The sequence below is a fragment of the Theobroma cacao genome, chromosome 9, assembly GCF_053813885.1.
Source record: "Theobroma cacao isolate CCN51 chromosome 9, ASM5381388v1, whole genome shotgun sequence".
NCBI lineage: Eukaryota > Viridiplantae > Streptophyta > Magnoliopsida > Malvales > Malvaceae > Theobroma > Theobroma cacao.
Window position 1 is genome coordinate 47957446 of NC_142647.1, and position 11000 is coordinate 47968445.

Below are 11000 nucleotides of genomic sequence, written 5' to 3' on the forward strand. Positions count from 1 at the left end.
ACTCTCATCGCCGGTACCTTGCAAATAGGGAAACCACCTTACCTGAAAGAATCAACTAAAACAAGCAGTATTAACTTCGCAATTCAATGTTCACATCTGACTCGTTTATGTCATTTTCCAGGAAACGTGGAAGCTGACATTGACCAAAAACGTATGCAACATGACTAATTAATGTTGATTAGCTTGCGTGGAAATACGACCCGCCGCTACATCTTTCCTTGCAAACGAGACGAGGAAAGATTTATCTATTGGAAAATATTTGTGACCATGTAAATTATCAGCTCAAATGCAAAGGAGTTTCATGCAGTGTCTATTGCTTTCTTCCTTCTACGGACGATACAAACAAAAAAGGATATATTATTGATATGTTCGTATGAATCACGCTTCTGCTATTCATTTTATGGCCCTTTGCCAATAACCCTTTATTTGTCAAGTAGCTTTAGTCAACAAGTTTTATGGCTTAAGCACTGTGCCAAAGTCTTGATTCCATAGACATTGCTAGTTATCAGCCATCGAATTCAAAGATGAAGTCATTGGATATTCTTCCTCATAATTGATGAAAAAAGAAAAACTATTGGTCGGTTCTAAAAATTTCAACTCTTTCATATGACACAATCAACCCGTGTGCTCAAAGTTTCAAAGAAGAATGTTTTGTCAAAGTTTCAAACAAGAATATTTTGTCATGTACAAAATATCATGTCACCTCCCATTGCTTTGAATGCCCGTTAATGACTAAAGGGTGACGTTAAATCAAATACTAAATGGGAGATTATCGATCTTGTTTGGTTTCTGATTCTTTTGCCTACTTTGTTTAAGTTGAGGTAGTCTGATTATTAAAGCTGGATGATCCTAACATTTGTTCTGTTCCAACATGATCCTAGCCTCTAGGCTTTCAAGCAGAAGAATCTGTACTAAGTCCGCATTTTTCCTGTTGTTTTCATACAATAATTACTATATATTATGACTGTTTCGATGTTGGGGTTATGGACCTTGTTGCCTATGGCAGATTAAGGTTTCTCCTATGTTTCCTGAAAAATGGAAACCTGGAAATGAAATCTGGAAGTGGATTTTTCATTTTCATAATCTGTGAGCTGAACTGATCATAGGTGAGGCAACCATAAAATTATTGGTAGATAGATTTTACAGATTAGCTGCAGTACGCAGTTTAACTAAATTAATAACATGGTAATGTTAACACAAGAATGCTCATAAGCTGTAGCAAAATGGATGTAACTCCTGGACTTCAAATTTCTCAACCTCCTCTCACCATAACTGCTCCTTCATTTATCTATTTATTGGTACAATAAGAGAGCTTTACGATTGGAACGTAAGATATCTTTCTACACCACCCCGATTACATCAGCTAAGCCAAATAGGCCTCTCCGTTACTACTCTCTGCTTGACGTTTGTTGCAGTTAAACAGACATAAGCTTGCTGTATTTTCACCATACTGAGCCTTGAAAAATACTAACAAATTCAGCGACCACAGCTGAGAATGGAATCAGTTGTACTAGACAAGGAATTGGCAGAAAAGTTGTCACATGATGCAGGAAATGACATATCATTGACAGATGTTTGATGAGGAACTGTAATCACACAATCACTGGCACCATCAAGTAGCAACTCTGGCAAGGAGGCACTCCCATTTAAGTATTGTACCACTGTGCTCATGCTAGGCCTACTTGCTGGTGCAGGATGTGCACACAGCAAACCCAGCTTCAGTACCAATTCCATTTCTGTCACCACATAGTTACCTTCCAATCTTGGGTCATTTGTCTGAAGAATCAGATCAGTTTTCCAGAATTGAAGAACCCAATCAACCAAAATTATCTCTTCTGGCGGTCTTTCTGGTTCTAAAGTTCTCCTTCCACAAGCTATTTCCAGCATTAAGTTCCCAAAAGCAAACACATCAGAGCTGGTTGTGGCCTGACCAGTTCTAGCGAGCTCTGGTGCAATGTATCCCACAGTACCGACCACATGAGTGGTTTGAGGAGTGGCCCCATGCTCATGGAATTTAGCTAGCCCAAAATCTCCTAGTCTTCCATTAAGAAGGGCATCTAGTAGAATATTGCTAGCTTTTATATCTCTGTGAATCACAACTTGATCCCATTGTTCGTGAAGGTAAAGAAGTGCTGATGCTACTCCTTTAAGGATTTGAAATCTTTGAACCCAATTAAGGTTCGGTTTTTCATTACTAAATAAGAACTTGTCAAGACTTCCATTGGGCATGAAATCATAGACCAAGAGAAGCTCTCCCTTTCTCCTGCAATAGCCTAGGAGCTGCACCAAGTTCCTATGCCTTAGCCTTCCCATGCTAGCAATTTCAGCTACGAATTCCTTCATCCCTTGTTTTGAATTGTGGGAGACCCTTTTGATTGCAACTTGTTCATGGGAAGAAGGTAAAGCTCCCCTGTAAACCTCTCCGAAACCACCAACTCCTAGGAGTTCTCTTTCTTTGAAACCATTTGTTGCTTTGTAAAGATCCCTGTAACAGAATCTCTGAGGACCATATTCCTGTTCCCAGTCTTCTCTTATTTCTTCATATTTCTTCCTCCATGTCTTGTAAGCAGCTCCAATGAAAAATATAACCAGAAGACTCATAATTAGCAATGGAACCATGATCCTGAAATCTACTTTCTTCGCGGGATATCTACGATGGGGTGGAGAAGGAAGCTTGGAGTAGTCAAGGCTTTGTGCTTGCCCACTTTTATTGAAGCTCCATCCAAGAATGTACTGATTACTTGACATTGCCCCGGTCGATGCAGAGAAACCAACATACATGTATTTCAAGAATACTTGAGAAAGATCAAGCTTTGCTGACAAAAGAGGGCGCCTTGGCTTCTTGGTTCTAAGAGGAGCTAGTGTTACTTGAAGTAGCATCTCTCTTTCATCATAATCTATCCACACCTGAATTGGCTTTCCACTTATGAGCTCCAGGGTCTTATTTTTCCCTTCCGTCTCTGAATAGTAAGTTGCTGGAGCTGATGCGTTGGACAGCAAGTTGTTGACATCAATTCCTACATGGTTGGCATCGATATCTTCAAACTCAGGGCTTTTGATAGTATCCAGCTCTATTGCAAACACATGGTTGGTTGAGCGGCCATTGGTTCTAGTGTTGAAAAGTCCAAAATACTGGCTAGCTACAGCTCCCGTGAGCTCCATAGATGGTGAGATAGTGAAGGCAAGGCCATGGCCGCCGAGTTTGGGAAACTCAGGGACCATGGCAAAGACAAAGCTGGAAGAGAATGACAGAGAACCAGAGTTATTGGACGATGATGTATTAAACTTGATAGGCAAAGGAAAGAAAGCACGACCAATCTGTTGATAAGAACTGTTTGTTAACTCCAATAGGCCATTTGGGTGGATTTTGGCAATTCCATTAAGATGAAGATTGGCTTCATGAAAGCCTTCGTGGATAAACTGGTTTTGGTCCTTAGCTAAGGCAATGGAACAAACTGTAGCCAGAGTAACTAGAATATGGAGAAATCTACAAATTCCAGCCATTGAAAACAAATCAGGGAGAGGAAGATGGCAATTTTGGATTATCCAGTTCTTGGGCTGAAAATATCAGTTAAAACCTGTTACCCCTAGAGTCATCGGGACGAAGAAGTAAGGTAGGTTTCAAAGATGGAAGTTCACAGAGTCTAGAATTCTGACAATGTTTACCAGGTCTTAATATCATTTTCAGACCGTGACCATAAATATCATATCAGAAATTAAGAAAGAACATGCAATTGACTTACAACATGACAAAAAGAAGTATGTACTTTTTGGCTTCTTGCTCCAACCCTGGAAAACCTTCTTAGCTGTCAGTAATTGATAGAGTTACCGTATGCAACACCTAACTCTCCAAACTTCAAATATAACAGCCGCTAAAATTGTTTACCATAAATGCTTTTATTATCGAGATCATGATGATTACAACGAATGGGGATGCTATAGAATTTATGTGGCAGGATTTTGTTCAAGAAGACATTCATTAAGATAATTATATAAAATATTTAATTTTTTTTAATATGATATCAAAATTTTAAATCTGATAAAGTAAAATTTTCTTTTTTCGTAATACGATACTGTTAAGTTGGATAGATCAAATTCTAACAACTTTCGTCAAACTTCATAAATCCTTACCACCTAATCAATGAAACCTGAAAGTATTGGTAGTATACAAGATCATAACGGGACAGCAACTCTTTAAAGATTAAGCTTTTACAGTTAATATAATACCATAGCTTTTTCCAACCCAACTAACTCAGATCATATTGGTAGCAATTTAATTATTAAATCTTGATCAAGGAATCTCCTTAGTTTAGCCAATAGTAACTAAGCTAGTCAACTACATAAGACCTAAAAGTCATTACATGCAGTAAATTAACTTAGAAAAGTATATACACCTGTCCTATCACGGTATCATTAACTTACTGAAATAAATTATTTTAAAGTAAAAGTAATTGTCCTAGGGTAATATTCCTTTTCAATTAAAAAAATATACTTATAAAGGTTTCTTTGATAAATAAAACAAGAAATGATGATGAGAGCATTAGGTTGGAATTTTTTTTCTGTTAAATTTCAAGATAAAATCTTTAAAGTTAAGTCAATCATTAAAAGTAAAGTCATATTTTATAAATAAATAAATAAAAGATTAATAAATTCCTTTATTCTAAAATATATAATTTTACTTATTGGAGTAAGTATAGTATTTTGAGAGACACGCCATTAGTGTAGTAATGGAGGAAGTTGGGAAGTCCAAGGTCTGTAATATTGTTTACCAGGTGTGCTGTACAATGAAACCTTCCTATCAATTTAACTGAAGGGGTTTGGATACAAAGCATCAAACTCTTGGATTACAAACAATTAAAGGGCAATTATTCTCCCATCTTCTGTTCATTTGCACTGCTTCAAGGCATGAAAGTAGGAGTTCCAGCAAGGTAATAACATACGTGGGGAGCTTCTAATTGATAAAAAGTCGGTGTAAGTTCTAAATGTAGCAACAAAATTGACGTTATGTGTATTAAACCAGAAAGATCAGATTGACTTGCAGAGTTACAGAATGCTTGAAAAAAAAGCAAAGGTAAAAATCCAAAATGCAGGAACAAGTTCTATCTATGTACAACATTTGCAATTCTTCATTCAGCTCTCCACCCTGTTTAAAGCTTGACAAGAAAAGGGCTGCTTCAGCGACCTACACGGAGAACTGTGTCGGTACTCGAGAAGGAATTCAGAGAACCCCTCCCAAGTGATGAGGAAAACGAAATTATACAATCAGATGCCAGGTTGTTTGCCACGGATAGGTTAGTTTCAGTACTGTCAAGTGGGAGAGTTTCAAGAATAGAAGATGGTTTACTTTCGGCACGGTCCAGTGGTATATCAGGCAAACTGGCATTGCCATCAAGATACTGCACCACTTCCTTGATGGTAGGTCTTCTATCGGGCCTGGGGTCGGAACAAAGCAAGCCTAGTTTCAAAACTTTCACCATCTCCTCCACCACATAATTACCTTGTAATCTAGGATCACTAGCATCAAGAATAATACCTCTTTTCCAGCACCTATTGACCAACTCAACTAGAAAAATCTCTTCAGGGGGTAGGTGAGGATCTATAGGTTTCCTCCCGCAAGCCACCTCAAGCAGAAAAGCCCCGAAAGCAAACACATCAGAACTTTTAGTAGCCTTCCCTGTTCTGGTAATTTCGGGATCCAGATATCCTAAAGTCCCTACAAGGCAGGTGGTTTGTGGACCAGCATCATGATCATAAAATCTGGCAAGGCCAAAATCTCCTAGCCGTCCATTTAGATTGGAATCTAAAAGAACATTGCCAGCTTTGATATCTCTGTGCAGAACAACTTGTTCCCATTCTTCATGGAGATAACGAAGAGCAGATGCCACCCCTCTGATGATTTGAAATCTTTGAGGCCAATTAAGGTTTGGATGGTCATCGTCGAAGAGGAATTGGTCAAGGCTCCCATTTGGCATATAATCGTAGACCAAAAGGAGTTCTTTCTTTCGCCTGCAATAGCCAAGAAGCGGCACCAAGTTCTTATGCCTTAGCCTTCCCATGCTAACAATCTCAGAGACAAATTCCTTCATCCCTTGATTTGATTCATGGGACACTTTCTTGACCGCAATTTGTTCATTGGAAGAAGGAAGTGTACCTTTATATACCTTCCCGAAACCTCCGGCTCCAACAAGCTGTTTGTCTCTAAAACCTTGGGTTGCTTTGTAGAGAGTCTTGTAGGAGAACCTTTGAGGTCCATACTCCTGTTCCCAGGCTTCATATACTTCTTCATATTTCTTCCTCCTGTAAAAATATGTTGCTCCAGTGATTATTACCAGCAAAAGCCCTGCTGCTATGATCAAAATCAATCGATCCGGTTTTATTCTTCTGCCAACTTTGGGAAGTTTTGGAAGCTCTGATATCTCAAGGCTTCGTGCTTGTCCACTTCTGTTGAAGCTCCATCCCAGAATATAATGGTTACTTGCAATTGAACCTGTTGCTGCAGAGAAACCAACATACATAGTGTCTAGTAGAATATCAGAGAGATCGACTGATGTTGACAGCAGAGGCTGGTCTGGTTTTGGGCTTCTCATTGGTGCCAATGTGACATTGAGTAGTTTTTCTCCATCATTGTAGTCCACCCAAACCTGTATTGGATGTCCACTGATGAGCTTCAAGCTTCTATTCTTCCTTTCTTCATTGGAAAAATATGCTGCTGGTTCGGATTGGATGGACTTCAAGCCATTAACATCAATTCCTACATGATTATCATTTCTATCCTCAAATTCAGGACTGAGGATAGTATCAAACTCAACTGCAAAGATGTGATTTGAAGAATTGCCGTTGTTTGTAGTATTAAAGAGTCCTAGATATTGGCTTTCAACAGCATGGCTGAAATCCATAGATGGGGAGATGACAAAGACAATGCCATGGCCACTAGTATCTTTCCATTCAGGAACCATGGCAATGACAAAATTCGTGGAGAAGGAAAGAGATCGAACTGTACTTGGGGAAGAAGTGTTGAATTTTATTGGAGATGGGTAGAAAGCATGGGCAGCAAGTTGTTTTGAAGTATTGGTGAGCTGCAGTATACCATTGTGGTGGATTTTGGCATTCCCATCAAGGTGCAAATTAGCACCAACGAAGCCATTGTAGATGAACTGGTCAGTATCTTCAGCCCTGGCCAGCGAAATCAGAGCCAGGCAGGAACACAACAAAAAATAAAATGATGTAAAAGCAGCAGCCATTGTGAAAAGAACGAACGGTCTTGGTGCTAAGAGAACCTACTTTAAGTTTATCTCTCCGGGCAACACCTTGTAGCAATATATTATATGACCTCCTGCAGAAATGGTCAAGTTCTAGGACGAGGAGAATAATCATTCAATGATTTTAATTTCAACAGTCAATAAATGGAATTACTGAAATAACGTGGAAACTGATAATTGACCTCTACTTTGGTTGTTAGGCCGCATGATAATAGGATGAGGCAGCGAGGCACCATCTTCCCTTTATCCCTCTCATTCCTTTGCCATTGGGATATGACCTTGGGGGAAGGTTATACTCAGCCAAACCCAAGGTCAATAATGATGAACTGGTTTTAATCATGCCTATGGTTAAATTCCTGGTTAAAAAGTAAACGGTTTATGTGATTTTAAAATTATTTTTTGAATTTTTTTGTGCAGCAAGTCAACTTGTTTATGCAATGATATGCTTACTTGGGCTCAAAGTTTCATATTAGGACAACTAGCATAAAGTTTTTGTCAGTTGCATCCCTGAGGATCAAGGTGACATAAACATAGAGCTTATTCAAGATTATCATTTCTTTAATATCGGTAACAAAATTTCAATGATCTACGAAAACAAATGGCATATCCTCAACGTTTGCTATATTCCAGGAGAAAAAGTCCAACAAATTGGCAAGTAACATACATGCAATTTCCTCCAGTGTGACTGTTATATTATTCTTCTGGAGACTACAACAGGTTGCTACTTTTACAAGCACGGAATGGACTTGGCCTGGTATTGACTCTCAGAAGTCTTCTCATCTGCGCATGGGGACTTCTTTACTTAAAAATTTACATTTTTGGGCTTAGAAAAGAAAACTTCACAGGAAAAATTTTTGAGACTAAAACTTATGTGGGAATTTGGTTCTTCAAAGGAGCAGACTAACACCTTTTTACTTCTTTGATCCACTAGAGATAAATCCCAAATTCCTTCATTTCTTGGTGCTTGAGCTCACCTGGATCATCCATGCTTCATCAGTTTACTACCAGCATACGGAATCCTATGCTAGAAAAAGTCTATACAACATGAATGCTTCTCCATAACGTTTTGATTTAGAGATATTAATTTGTCTGTTTAAGGAAGTCGACTTGGATGATCTAGCTACCCTTTTTCATTATGTAGAAGATGATAATCCTTTTGCAGCTGTTTACTATGGTTTATTAGTCAAAGCACGAAGCATGAAATAATATTTTTTTTACCAAGTCAGAACTTGTTCTACACCAAATACTACTAGTTCTAAATTCTAATTAATTTGATAACATTTCAAATACAATGCAATTGAGAATAAGCATATCTTCCCAATGCAGCCAAAAGAACACACACTACATGATCTACATTATTATAGAAAGCTGATATCATCACATGGTCTATTCTTATTCAAAGAAAATCAACATTTATTAAATATAATCTATTAAATCATTGAAAAAGTTTGTCAAAAACAGAAGGGTATAGTCAGAGAGTAATGCCCTATGCATATATTGAAGAGCTAATATTGCATATAGGGGCGGCTTGTCTTCACTTCGTTTGTTTTTCTGCTTTCTTTTCTAAATAAAGCTTGGTGTATATTAATATCAAGCATTAGCCAGTAACTAATACATGCCAGCAAATTATGTGCCTCAACATAACTTTAAAAAAAAAATGCCTCACTCTTTGTCTTAAATCTACATTGCTTTTCACATGCATGGTTTGATAAAGGAAAGGGAGCTTTAACTTATGCCATATGGAATTGTCCAGGAACCGGGGAAAGAAATTTCATGGCCAGGAGTACATGTTCTTTGAATCAAAGGACTTTTTATTATTGTAATTAATTAAGTAATAGATTGAGAACCAAAACTTTGACTTATCAGTTAGGGGGAAGAAATAGAGCAGTAGGCTGGTTTCCTGGCATTGACAAAATTTAGCCACTGTTTACATACCTTTTCTTATATATCACAAAACACTCTCAAAATATTACTTTACGTAGGTACTTTGCAACCTTGATTGGTAGAAGGTTGCATAGGCAGAAATGTTTTGTTGAATTTGGATTTAACCTTCCAAAATTCCAATGCACATGCATAACTTGCAGAGGCATGCATAACAGCTGCTTTGACATGTTGGAAATGGACGGTGACCCTCAGGGTGCATCCTCATCATTTCTGAAAGAACAATAAAACAGAGAAAATTGACTTCTCGTGGTGGACTTAACCTAACAAGCCTCTAAACCTTATCCAATACTTAACAATGCAAAAAAAAAAAAAAATGAGGTACAATGTGTGAAATAAAATAAGATTGTAGGAATATTGGGTTCCCGTTGCCACACAATTTCCATAATTAGTTTGCAAGAAATCATTCAAAATTTAGATAGAAATTGTCTATCTTGGACTTGGATACCATGCAACAATAAACACCACCATTTTTTTCCATCCTTAGTATCAAACGAGGTTATAATCAGTTGTAGCTTAGCCAAATAGATTATATAAAATTTCGACCGACCAAAACCAGGGTATGTTACTCGATTGGCTGGAGATAATCTTCAATAAGATATGTGGAAACAGGAAGGATTTAGCAGTAACTGTTCATTGCAAGTCAATCTGTTTATGCTTTCATACTTTTCATATTTTTTCAGATATCTTCTTCTGTAGAACTCATTACAACATCTCACTTTTGCATCAGTAATTAGACTCAGCGTGTTGTTGATAAATTGAATTCCAACAACAAAGTCCAATTAGAAGAAAAATATACATGCATTGTCCTCGTGCAGTGTATGTCACTCCTGTTGGTAATAAATAATAATGCCTTGTCATCCTTAGATCATGATCATGGACTTTGTCTCCATTGACTCTCATTTAAAACAGAAAAGCCATCATTTATTCTTTCATTAAGTACAGCATGCGTACAGGGAAAGGAGCAACATGTTTAGTTCTACCTGAAAGCTTTGGAGGCACCTTCAAACTGGGCTGAAACCTCTTCGGAGCTTATTGTAGACCTTAAAGTGTGAACTTAGGAGGAAGAAATGCATTGTGCAAGTGGAAAGCCTAGTGACCTGTGAGACATGGCCAAAAGAGAATTGTACATAAATCCAAAAAGATGGTATGTTTTAGGTGGGGAAAGAAGAAAGCATGTGCAGAAAATCTTGCACTAATAAAGTACTGTGATATAAGACAACAAAATACATGTCTCACGTGGAAGTGGAAGACTTCTTGGGATCAAAATGGAAACAGAGGAAAAAGGGCAATGAGGAAAACGAGGGAGGTTCCCTTAAGCATGAATAAAAACATGGTTATCTCTACTTTATTTGAATAGAAAGGAACATAAGTATGTACAACAAGAAAACCAGTTCTCTTCTTGCTATTCTTAGTCGCATAAAAGAGGAGGTTTGATGAGCATATTGCAGTGGATAACTTCTTATTAAAGTGTGATATCTAACATCTCATATCTGATTTGATGTAAATGTGATTGTTAAGACTTATATAATAATCCAAGTTCACCACTTGATTTAGATCCAAAAAGCTGTTGAGCCGGTGGTTGGGCTTGAGTTGTTACAAATGGTATCAGAGTCAGTACAAGTTTGATATGAGCTTTCACATTGCCCTGGTGAGATCTTAGTCCTGTGGATGTGATGTGTGGCCTTGATGAGGATATCAAGAATTTGAATGGATGAGATTGTGATACCCAACATTCCACATCTGATCTGATGTGAATGTGATTGTTAAAATTTATATAACAATCTAAGTCCACCACTA

General features: G+C 37.7%; 2 pseudogenes; both read right to left on the reverse strand.

The window, feature by feature from the left end:
* Positions 1 to 1214: 1214 nt before the first annotated feature.
* Positions 1215 to 3658, reverse strand: LOC18590638 (L-type lectin-domain containing receptor kinase I.8 pseudogene; annotated as a pseudogene).
* Positions 3659 to 4826: 1168 nt separating this feature from the next.
* Positions 4827 to 7331, reverse strand: LOC18590639 (L-type lectin-domain containing receptor kinase I.8 pseudogene; annotated as a pseudogene).
* Positions 7332 to 11000: the final 3669 nt, after the last annotated feature.